Source organism: Canis lupus, chromosome 26 (assembly GCF_003254725.2).
Source record: "Canis lupus dingo isolate Sandy chromosome 26, ASM325472v2, whole genome shotgun sequence".
In the NCBI taxonomy this organism is placed as follows: Eukaryota; Metazoa; Chordata; class Mammalia; order Carnivora; family Canidae; genus Canis; species Canis lupus.
In genome coordinates, this window is record NC_064268.1 from 36,814,452 (window position 1) to 36,827,585 (window position 13,134).

Sequence of the window (13,134 nt, forward strand, 5' to 3'; positions counted from 1 at the left end):
ACTAAAATTAACAAAAGCTAAATGTAATGTATTCACCTTTTTATGTATTTACAGGTATCATTTTTATACCTCATATAAAGTTTCCTTTTGTATATCATTATAAACTTTAAATCTTTTAAAAATTCAATGAGTCTTTTTTTTTAATTTTTATTTATTTATGATAGTCACACAGAGAGAGAGAGAGAGAGGCAGAGACACAGGAGGAGGGAGAAGCAGGCTCCATGCACCGGGAACCCAACGTGGGATTCGATCCCGGGTCTCCAGGATCGCACCCTGGGCCAAAGACAGGCGCCAAACCGCTGCACCACCCAGGGATCCCAATTCAATGAGTTTTAATTTAATATAATGATTATAATTGTTTTGTGATCAAGTTGGCTCAATGTGGTGATAGGGAACCCCCTAAAAATGGCCTCCTAGAAAAAAAATAGGAATTTCCAGATGCTTCTTGATGGTTTCCTGCCCCAGGACATTAAACTATCCTCAGGATCCTTGGTTTCCTCTAGTAGAGAATGATGGAGATCGAAATACGGGCTCAGCGGTGTGTAATACAATGAGCAAAAGGGCTGCTTCTGGGCCTCGCAGGACTGCCAGGATGAAGATTTCTTTTCATGATTCAGACTGGTAGTTCTAATTTAATACATTCTATTCTTGTACCATGCTTGTTGGTATATGGTTCCATCAGTCACTAAGACTTTCCCATGTTGACACTTGTAAACAAAACGAAATAAAAGCCAGCAGTGGGATATCATTTTTCATCTCTCAAACAGGCAAAGATTAGGAAGACTGATGATGCTCAGTGTTGCCCAGAGGGAAGGGAGATAAGACACTCTCATCAACCGTTGGTGGTAGTGTAAACTGGTATAACATTTTCAGAGAACAACTTGGCAACATCTATTGACAGTAAAATATTCTTCAGCCTAGAAATTCCATTTTTAGGAATTTATCTTATGTATCTTATGTATATAAATTCATACACAGTATGTAGACCACTGTAGCACCAGCCTGAGCTGGTGTATAATAGGAAAATATCTAAATGCCATCATAAGGGGATGTAAAGTTAAAAAGTCAGCTGAATGTTTTGTTTGCAAAAGTCACATTTATCTGAACTTAAGTATATTCACATTATCTTTTACCACATTATCTCCAATTACATGCAACTAAATTCAGTGAGCTTTGTTCTTAGTATCACAGATGTAAAGTCAAATAATACATGGCTACTTCCTGTTAGAACCTCACAGGAGGTTCTATCTATAGATAGAACCTTTACAGGTTCAGATATATCTATACCTGTCCATAAACCTTATCAAAACCAAATGGGAGGGGATCCCTGGGTGGCGCAGCGGTTTGGCGCCTGCCTTTGGCCCAGGGCGCGATCCTGAAGACCCGGGATCGAATCCCACGTCGGGCTCCCGATGCATGGAGCCTGCTTCTCCCTCTGCCTGTGTCTCTGCCTCTCTCTTTCTCTCTCTCTCTCTCTCTGTGTGTGACTATCATAAATAAATAAAAATTTATAAAAAAAAAAACCCAAATGGGACAAGATCTCTACTAATGGAATAAAGTGAAGATTGTAAGGATATAGAGAAGTGGTTCCTTCTTCCTATTAGACCAGCAAACGGCTCAGAGAAGGGCATGCCACTGGAGCTGAGGTTTTTGTTTTTGTTTTTTTTAAAGATTTTATTTATTTATTCATGAGAGACACACACAGAGAGGTGGAGACACAGATAGAGGGAGAAGCAGGCTCCTTGCAGGGAGCCTGATGTAGGACTCTATCCCAGGACCCCGGGGTCATGACCTGAGCCAAAGGCAGATGCTCAACCACTGAGCCCCGCAGGCATCCCTGGAACTAGGTTTTAAAAGTTAAGTAGGACTTGGTTAGTCAAAAACAGAGAAGATAGGGCATTCAAACCAGAGGGAACAGCATGAGCATCCACTCAGCATGGAAGTATGTATTACCTCTGGGGATTCACAGGTAAATGATGTAGTTCGAACATTCAATTAAAATAAAATTTGGGGGATTCCTGGGTGGCTCGGTGGTTGAGCGTCTGCCTTTGGCTCAGGGTGTGATCCCGATCCGGGGATCGAATCCCACATGGGGCTCCCCGTGTGCTTCTCTCTCTGCCTGTGTCTCTGCTTCTCTCTGTGTGTCTCTCATGAATAAATAAATAAAAATTATTTTAAAAAAATAAAAATAAAATTTGGGATCCCTGGTGGCTCAGCAATTGAGCGTCTGCCTTCGGCTCAGGGCGTGATCTTGGAGACCCGGGATCGAGTCCCATGTCGGGCTTCCTGCATGGTGCCTGCTTTTGCCTCTACCTGGGTCTCTGCCTCTCTCTCTCTCTCTCTCTCTCTCTGTTTCTCATGAATAAATAAATAAAATCTTTAAAAAAAAATAAAATTTAAGGGATGCTTGGGTGGCTCAGTCAGTTATGAATTTGCCTTTGGCTCAGATCATGAACTCTGGGTCCTGGGATTCAGCCTCACATTGGTCGCCCTGCTCAGCAGGGAGTCTGCTTCTCCCTCGCCCTCTGCCCCTCCCCCCTGCTTGTGCACTTTCTGTCAAATAAATAAATAAAATCTTCAAAAAAGTTTTTAAAGCAACTCTTTATTACTGTGATAACATGTCACATGGATGCTTATATTTTTCAAGCTCTTCACAAATAAATAGTTGTTCATTTTGGTCACTGGCATTTCAGGAAAGGAATACAGAGAATGGAGAAGAGCAGTAGATAGAAACGGAAACTGGATCAGGATATGTCTCAATCTTTCTTGTCATCTAAGAAACTGTGTAAAACAGATGTGATTTAGATAACACCAAAGCATCAAACCAAGGTTTGGTGAATGAATTTGGTTATTTTCATGATGGTAGAGCTTCCTCACATGTTCTTTTTCTGTCTACCTCTGGATTTGGTAGTTTTTCTGGGCTTTGTTCTGAATCAGTTTCTTTAAAAAAAAAATCATGTTAGTTTCTTTGTCCATATGGCCTGAAATAAACACTAAAGATTATATTTATCAACAACTTAGATGTCTCTTCTGAACCATAGACTTATATATATCTGAGTGCTTTCATGCCATCCTGACTTGAATGTCATACTAATGCAAGACACACACAGCTGGACTCCTGTGTTTCCACCTCAACCCTGCCTTGCCTCTCGTCTTCCACATCTTCCTTAATCACGCCACCCTGTCCTCTGGACAGTTCACGCCAGAACTTGGAAACGATTCCTTACTCCTCCCTCTTCCTTCCCTACATATTCAAACTCTCACTAAGACCTTCTGGTTGTCCCCAATCCCATCCTTTACTGTGTCACCCGCATAAAAACCACCATCTTCATCAACTTCCACGATTGCCCCCACTATGCATTCTCCACCCGAGAATGACAAGATTGGGTAATTCCTCTGATTAAGTCCCTTTCATGGTTCTTCTTTGCTTTTGATACCATGCAAAGTCCTTAATAAAACTAGCAGCTTTCTGCATCTCTCCCGTCTCATTTCTAATCATTTGCTAGGTTACTGGTGTTACGTCTTTCCAGTTCATAACCTTCACACTTGTCTTTCCTGGCTGGGATGATTTTTCCACTCTCTTGGCTGGTTGCCTCTTTTAGGCTAAGCTTTAGCTTAAGTGTACACAGTGAAAATCAGCTCCATCCACTTATCAGGCTGGAATACTAAACATGGGTAAAGCCAGTCACAAAGTTTACGGGAAACTACATCTCCCAAGAACATGCGATTTCTCCCAAGGACAAGCGTCATAACAAACTCGTTGAGTGATTACTTGCTGAAAAGCTTTGTTCTCTAAAGCCACAGACTGTAAGAAGCTTTGTTGCTTGAAACTATATGTTGAGAATAAAATATCTCGCTCTTGTCTGGAGATTCTAAGACAATTTGACACTGATAGTCAGCCTTGATTTCCAACCCATGTAAGATAAGGGGGTTCTGGATACAATACTCTGCATCTATCTTAATTTTTAGTTTCTTTCTTTCAACCACTGACCCAGTCAGGTGCCCTGGTCTTTACAACTTTTATGCACCATGCAAACATCCTGAGGTATGGTATGAGGCAATGAATATTTTAAATTGCTTCAGACTTCAAGTTGTGAACATTTAGGTTGCTCTCTATTTTATTTACTTTTTTAAAGATTGTATTTTATTTTATTTTTAATTTTATTTATTTATTTGAGGGAGAGAGGATGAGAAGGGAGGAGAGAAGCAGATTCCCCACTAAACAGGGAGCCGAACGTGGGGCTCAATCCCAGGACCCTGAGGTCATGACCTGAACCGAAGGCAGCCACTTCACTGACTGAGCCTAACCTACTGAGCCACTCAGGTGCCCTGCTCTATACTTTATACAGTTACCAGTAGAGTAGAACAATGTAACTAGTTAATGTTTCTAATCAGATATTTTGACTAAATCACTGCATCACTTTAGAGTCTTAAAGGACCTGGTAAACCATGAAAGAAAAGCAGAATGTTGGGCAGCCTGGGTGTCTCAGTGGTTTAGTGCCGCCTTCAATCCAGGGAGTGATCCTAGAGACCCTGGATTGAGTCCCACGTCGGGCTCCCTGCATGGGACCTGCTCCCCCTTCTGCTTGTGTCTCTGCCTCTCTCTCTCTCTCTCTATCTCATGAATAAATAAATAAAATATTTTAAAAAAAGAAAAGCAGAATGTGTTTATTGTGGAGCACAGTAGGAATGCTACTTTATCCTGAGATAAAACATCAGAGCAGGCCTCTCTGAAGAAGTGTCATTTGGCCTAACAGCCTACAAGGGACCATCCTGTACTCGTCGGCTTTATTGACTCATTGCAGTGAGGGAGATCGCACACAGAAGATTGTGAGGCATCTTGCCAAACCAAGAAAAGATAAAATTATTACAGGATTGGGGGTAAGAGTAAAATTTGAGTGAAATATAAATGGAGCACTGATTGGATAGACTTAAAGCAAGTCAGAGGTCAACGTCAGGTCTGAGCAGGACTGGCATCCTGTTTCCTTAGAAACTACAAAGTTGGGCACCTGGGTGGCTCAGTGGTTGAGCGTTTACCTTCGGCTCAGGGCGTGACCCTGGGGTCCTGGGATTGAGTCCTCTATCTGGCGCCCAGCAGGGAGCCTGCTTCTCCCTCTACCCGTGTCTCTGCCTCTCTCTGTGTGTCTCTCATGAATAAATAAATAAAATCTTAAAAAAAGAAGTTGTAAAAATCTGTAGCAATTGGAAACATTGTTTTGACCAATTTGGGGGAAAAAAGTTTTTAAACAATTTAAACTACGTAGCCAAATAAGCCAAGCAGGCCTGATAAACTGCAAATGAATCAGAAAGAAAAACACTGACATAGTAGGAAAAAATTTTAATACTTTCTTTTTATTGTTTCTTGTCTTATATATACTTTGTTTTTTTCTTACTCTGAAAGCAAGGCATATAATTCCCAGAAAAAAGTAAAAAGAATTAGAAAAAGAACTCCAAGGACATCATAGTTCTACTGACCCACAGGGAACAGAATTTCACAGCTTGGTGCTACTTCTTTCCTAAACCCACATTCGCGTCTTCCTCTGAACACACCCAACCACCCTGTACCCTCCACAACCAGCATCCCTGTCTCCGGAGCCGCCCGGGGCCTTGTTTCTGAGCTCCCAAGCCTGAGCCGGGAGCCGGAGGGCTGAAGGCTTGAGAACAAGCGTGGCAGGGAGACTGAAAAATAAAACTTCCTACTGCACGTTTTTTGCCCTGAGTTCATTGTGAGGTCTAAACACAACCAAGCAGCCGCCCAGTGACTGTCTCACAAAGAATGGACAGATGTGTCAATAAGCCAAATCGGTTTAGCACATTTCTACCTAACACTGGATTTTTTCCTAAGAATGCTATTTCCATCTTCAGGATAAAAATTCAAAATAGTGTTTTCAGCTTGTGACACGGGCCGGCGTGGGCACACACTCGTCTCTGTCCGGCCCCCTTCCTATCTGAAACCAGCACCCTGCGCCAACTAGCGCCTTATCACTTCACATTTTCCTCACCTCCTCTATTCTGTGACATGAAATAGTTTGTTTAATCCTAAATACTTCAGTTACTGCTCATGTCACAGGCAGATACCTTATCACTGGGATTTGACCCGAGGGCAGAAACCCCTCTGCAGTCAAGAGCCCAAACGTTAAGAGTCAAGCAAAGCTTTTATTCTTTTTAAAAATATATATATGCCAGCCATCCCTCATCTGCATCCCACATCATCAAATATTTTTATCCACTCCCTTGGAAAATTTTCAACTTCTTAAAAAATGTTTTATTGTATTTATATGTAAAACATGATAAGTAAAAGTGGCCCAGTATTAAACATCACTGCTTCTTACTTCAAAGAATGTCTAGATTTGCTATTGTTTGCAAAACAAATATGTAAAATCTACTTTAAATGTAAGAGCAACAATTATGAAAAGCTTCAACAAACAATACTTGTGCCTAATAGACCACGCAGCAACGTTCATTATGACGTGTTTTTTTTTTTTAAAGATTGTATTTATTTATTCATGAGAGACACAGAGAGATGTAGAGACACAGGCAGAGGGAGAAGCAGGCTCCCTGTGGAGGGCCGGATGGGGGACTCGATCCCAGGACCCCGGGGTCACAACCTGAGCCCAAGGCAGATGCTCAGCCACAGAGCCACCCAGGTGCCCTGTAAGTTCTTATAATACAGAGAATATTTTTTCCAGAAGCCATAAGAAAATGGATCTTTGTTTTGTGAACATCTAAGGTGTGAATATTTGGCTTTCAGAAGCCCGACACAGAAATGGCCAGTTGCTTCCTGCTTCCTAAACTCCCCATGTGACCCAGAGGCAAGCTAACCTGACCTACACTTTCCTGAATACCCACAGCTGCCCATCCCAACATCTCTCTCTTCTTTCTTTTCTCTCAGACTCTGCATTCTCTTGCTGGTAACCACTGCCTTTAGTCTATCAGGAGAAACAGAAATAGCTTGGCTCCTGTCTATTCTCTATCAGCACGTGCCCGGTGACACTACCTCTATGTGACCTTAAATAGGTTGACCTTATAGAGCCCATTTCCTCACCTATAAAAGGAGATAAAGTACTTCCCTGAAAAGGTGGTGAGGATTTTCGAAGTAAAGCACGCAGAGCTCTTAGCGCGATGCTTTGTTGGCGAAGGCACCGTCCGCATCACTCTCTCAGCGAGGAGGACAGTCCTCAAACCCATAATCTTAACTGCGTGATATAAAAACAGTGCTTGGGGTAAAACAGTCTCTCAAAAAAGTAACAATGACTTAGGAAGTAAAATCTGTCATTGCATGCATTGTGTTGCTGCTGGAACAAATTATGACGAACTTGGCGGCTTAAAATGATACAAGTTCATTGTCGTAAGGTCTGGAGATTGGAACTTCAACAGGGGGCCGCAGGGCAGCTGTCCTGGTGGAGGCTCCTGAGGGAGAACCCACGGCCTTGCGGGTTTCCGGCGCGTTCCAGAGGCTGCCCGCTCTCCTTGGTGAGTGGCCCCGCATCGCTCGGGCCTCTGGGCCTGTCATCCCAGTGCCTCCTGTCCCACAGCCGCAGGCTCACATCGCCTCTCCTCTCGGTGACCCTCCTGCCTCCCGAGAGGGACCCTGATTACTTGCTTACATCAGATCCTTCAGGATAATCTTCTCATCTCAAGATCCTTAACTGCATCCACAAAGCCCCTTTTATTGTGCAAGGTCACATAGTCCCAGTCCCAGGGATTTGGACGTGGACATCACTGGGGCGATTATTTAGCCTACCGGAGTCATTTAAAATTATCAGGCCATTTAACCTTCTGGAAACTGCCCTGAAATTTTGCGAAAATCTATAGAAAACTTTCTATTTTCTCATGTTTCACGAATAAAATCAGGCTTTTTTTTTTTTTTTTTTTTTTTTGGTGTAACCAGTGGATAAAAATAATGCTATTTCTGATTCAATATGTTTTTCTATTTTGGCTAATCATCAATGTTTTGGTAGACTAGTGGGCTACAAATGTGTATTCTGTGTACATGGGATAAATTGAGACACAAACAGCTATCATGACATTTATCTTCTGGGTGAATTATTTCATAGTCCCAAACAATGTACTTGCCAGCGTGCAAGATAAACTATTTTTTTTTTATTGTGCTAAAACATGTATGACTATTTTAACTTCTATTTTAACTGCAGTTGAGCAATCTAGTGTTGCTAACATTGTGCAACCATCACAACCATTTCCAAAGTTCTCTTGTCACCCCAAACAAAACCCTGTACCCACAGAGGAATAACTCCCATTTCCTCCTCCCAGCCCCTGAGAATCTCAAATCTACTTTTGGTCTCCATAAATTTGCCTACTTTAGATATTTTATTTAAGTGGTGCATTATGATATTTGTCCTTTTCTGTCTAGTTTATTTTACTGGCCATAATATTTTTCAAGGTTCAACCATGTTGTAGGATGTGTAAGTACATCTAAGGAACAAAGCTTCCCTTATTTAAAAAAATATTTATTTATTTATGTGAAGGACAGAGCACACATGTAAGTGGGGGGAGGCAGAGGGAGAGGAAGAGGGGGAGAGAGAATCTCAAGCAGACTCCAAGCTGACTGGAGCCTGATGTGGGGCTTCATCGCACGGCCCTGAGATCATAACCTGAGCCGAAATCAAGAGTTGGTCACTTAACTGATGGAGTCACCCAGGTGCCCCAGTGCCTCGTTCTTTTTTATGGCGGAATGATATTCTGTTATGCACATAATAACACATTTGTTTACCCACTGATCTGTTGAGGACACTTGGGTTGTTCCCACTTTCTGGCTGTTGTGACTAATGCTGCTATGACTACTGGTGTAGGAGTATTGGTTTGAGCCCATGTTTGGGGTTTATGTCTGGGAGTGGAATCGCTGGATGATAAGGTGTTCTATGTGTCACTTTTTGAGGAATTGCCAAACTATTTTCCACACTAGTTGTTCCATTCTACATTCCCACAAGCAATGTACTACAGTTATACTTGCTCTGTATTTTCACCACCACTAGTTATTATTTTGCTTTTAATTTTAGCCATCCTGGTAGGTGTGATGTGACATTTCCTGTGGTTTTGATTTGCATCTCTTCATGTGCTCACTGAAGAGCGGTATATCTTTTTTGGGAGAAATGGCTATTCATGTCCTTTGCCTATTTAAAAAATTAGGTTGTTTGTGTTCTTGTGGTTGAGTTACATGATTCTCTATATAGTCTGGATGTTTGCCACTTATCAGGTATATGATTTGCTAATATTTTCTCCCATCCTATGGGTTGCTTTTACTTTCTTAAAGTCCAACCTAATTGTTTCTTTTGTCACTTGTGCTTTTGATGTCATATTTAAGAAACCATTGCCAAACCCAAGTTTTCCTATTTTCCCCAGAGTTTATAGTGTTTAATTTTTATCTTTTATGGCTTTTAAATTTAGGTCTTTGATTCATTTTGAGTTGATATTTATATACGGTATAAAGTAAGGGTCCAATTTCATACTTTTGAATGTGGATATCCCAGCACCCCTTGTTAAAAGACTATCCTTTCCTCACTGAATGGTCTTGACAACTTTGTTGAAAATCAATTGGTCATAGATGTGAAGGTTATTTCTGAGTTCTCAATTCTCTCAAGTCCCTTGGTTTATATGTCTTTCTTATGCCAGTACCACACTGTTTGGAGTATTGTAGCTGCATAGCAAGTTTTGACATTGGGAAACGTGAGCCCCATAGCTTTGTTCTTTTTCAGATTGTTTTGGTTATTCTGGGTCCCTTGAAATTTCATATGAATTTTAATATGGGCTTTTCCATAACTAGTGGTGGTGAAAATACAGAGAAAGTATAAAAAGTACTGTTGGGACTTTGATAGTGATTACACTGAATGTGCATATCACTCTGGGTAATATTGTCCTCTTAACAATATTAAGTCTTCCAATCTATGAACATAGGATGACTTTCCATTTATTTAGGTTTTCTCTAATTCTTTCAGCAGTATTTTGTAATTTTCAGTGTGAAAGTTTTGTGCCTCATTGGTTAAATTTATTCCTAAGTATTTTATTCTTTTGGATGCTATCGCAAAAATTATCTTTTGGGTGCTTAATTTCCTTTTCAGATTTTTCACTGCAAGTGCAAAATTAAACTGATTTTTGTGTGTCTGTGTATCCTGTAAATTTACTAAATTCGTTAATTAGCTCTAAAAGGAATGTGTGTGTTTGTCGGGGTAGGGTGTATGTATGCATATTTACATGTATTCTTAATGTTTTCTACATTTATGTAATCTGTTGTAGTTTTACTTCTTTTTTCCAATTTGGCTGCACTTTATTTCTTTTTTCTTGTCTAATTGCTCTGGAACTGCCAATACTATGTGACATGGCAAAAACGGGCATCCTTGTCTTGTTCCTGGGATTAGGGGAAAAGTTTTCTATTCTTCTCCATTGAGTATGATGTTAGCTGTGGGTTTTTTATATATAGCCTTTATCATGCTAAGAAGGTTCCCTTCCATCTCTAGTTTATTGAGTATGAAGGGATGTCAGATGTTGTCAAGTGCTTTTTCAACATCATTTGAAAGGACCATGTGGTTCTCCCCCACCTTCATTCTATTCACATGGTGTGTACATTGATTGATTTTTTTATGCTGAACCACTATTCCATTTCTGGGATAAATTCCTCTTGGTCATGGTATATGATATTTTCTATATGCTGCTGAATTCTATTTGCTAGCATCTGTTGGAGATTATTGTTTCTAGATTCAGAAAGGATATTTATTAGTCTCTAGTTTTCTTGTAGTGTCTTGTCAGGCTTTGGTATCAAGGTAATGCTGACCTCATACGAGTTGAGAAGTATTTTCTTCTTTTTATTAAATAGAAAGCTTTTCTTTGTTGGGAGATATTTTTTAAAATTAATGTGTTATTTTTTTCATAAATAGAAACCACATAATTTCATTTGTTATAGTGAATAATGAGAGGCAATAATTCAAGAGGGCCACAGAAAGCCATTTCATTCTATTTCAATAATAGAAAGGATTAGCACCTTCACCACTAATGCCTTTGGTTAGCTTTTTCTTTTGATTTCTGTTCTACTCACATCAGTAGTTGCTTCCAGGGGACTTTGCCTTCAAATCTTATACTAGTCTATCACCTTGCCCTAATTACAGAATGGAAGTTGTTGGGAGATTTTTGATTACTGATCCAGTCTTCTTACTTGTTATGGGTCTATTTAGGTTTTCTATGTCTTCCTGAGTCAGTTTTTTGATAGTTTTGTTTCTAAGGATTTGTCCATTTCCTCCAGGATATCCTAATTTGTTTGGTATACAGCTGTTTATAGTATTCTCTTATAATGCTTTTTATTCCTGTATTCAGTAGTAACATCCCCTCTTTACCTTCTGATTTTAGTAGTATAAGTATTCTCTTATTTATTTATTTATTTATTTATTTATTTATTTATTTATGATAGTCACGAGAGAGAGAGAGAGAGGCAGAGACATAGGCAGAGGGAGAAGCAGGCTCCATGCACCGGGAGCCCGATGTGGGATTCGATCCTGGGTCTCCAGGATCGCGCCCTGGGCCAAAGGCGGGCGCTAAACCGCTGCGCCACCAAGGGATCCCAAGTATTCTCTTTTTTATTAATGTAACTAAAGGTTATCAATATGTTGATCTTTCCAAAGAACCAGTTTTGGTTTCATTGATTTTATTGCTTTTGTATTCTCTACTTTATTTATTTCTGCTCTAATCCTTATTATTTTCTTCCTTTTTATGGCTTCAAATTCAATTTATTGTAACTGAGAAATAGTTTTTTTTCCCTCAAATTCCTAAAATGTAAAAATAAATAAGTACCTCTGTGCCATCAGGCAAAGAATAGCCTACTTGTTAGATTTACTGTTTAAATCCACATGAACAGATCTCATGTAATAACAGAGTATTCGTATATCTTTACAAAGAGTTCACAAAAAGCTTAAGGTCATGAGGGAGATCTATCCTAAACTGAATGTTAAGGCCATCCTCTAGTTTTCAAGAATTGTGTCAGCCTGGAAGGGAGCACTACCATGAGCCTCTCTGGCACCTACAGGAAAACCTGAAATCAAGCCTCTCATTTTTAGACTATGGCGTCATCCTGAAACACATCAGAACTTGGTATGTTTCTGTAGAAAACAGGCATGACAAGAATCCTCTGATAGCCTATGAACAATTATTTCTTCCCTTAGGAAAAAAACACAGATCTAATTGACATCATTACTATAATGATGACTACAACTCTCCCCATAGGTGTGCTCCTGAGTCTGTAAGACTAGCTTTTTATGGTTGTGCTTGGAAGAGTTGCCTTCTTTCTGATTTTCATTTGCATTTCTTGCATAGCTTTCACACTTCACCTTGTCTGACCCAGATCACCATCACCAGATATCTCATCCCGCTCATCTACCTCCTACTCTTCCCTATGTTTCCCATGCTTCATAAACCATGATCATTCTGAGAGACTCAAGGTCAGGTCTGAGGATATGGGATCAGGTGACTCCAGCAAAATCAAGAGAGGCATGACAGGTTTAACCAAAGGGGTTAAATGAAGCTAATAATTACTTATACCAATTAGGAGACTTTCTATGGAAAATAATGAAACACTACTTCAAACAGTAAAGATGGTTATTACCTTAGGTGACAGGAAGCCCACAGGAGGCACACTCCCAGTTTAATTCATCAGCTCAATGATATCATGAAGGACTCAGGTTCTTTCCACATTTGGCTGTGTCATCTCACTGTGTTGGCTTTGTTTTCATGCTGGCCCCTCACTGGTTGCAAGATGACTGCAGCAGGTCTAGTCATCACATTTGGACATATTAATGTCCAGGGCAGTTGCCTCTTCCTTATATGTATCATTCTCTCTCATTTTAAGAATGAAGTTTTTTTTTTAAGATTATATTTAAAATTATCAGCATCTCTGTGCTGTCAATCTCTTTCATCTCTACAAACCATCAATCATATCTATTAAAAACAAAATGTTGTGTACAATAAAATTTTTAAAATAAATTTCATGGAATAGATGCCGAGTGAGCTGGGGATTTTTAAGAGTTGGATAAAGAGGTACATAGACTAGAAGGTGAGAATCTAGTGGGGCTTAAACCCTGTAGGAACAGAGGTTTAGAACCAGGAGAAAAAGTTTTCACCTAGGACTTCTTGGCC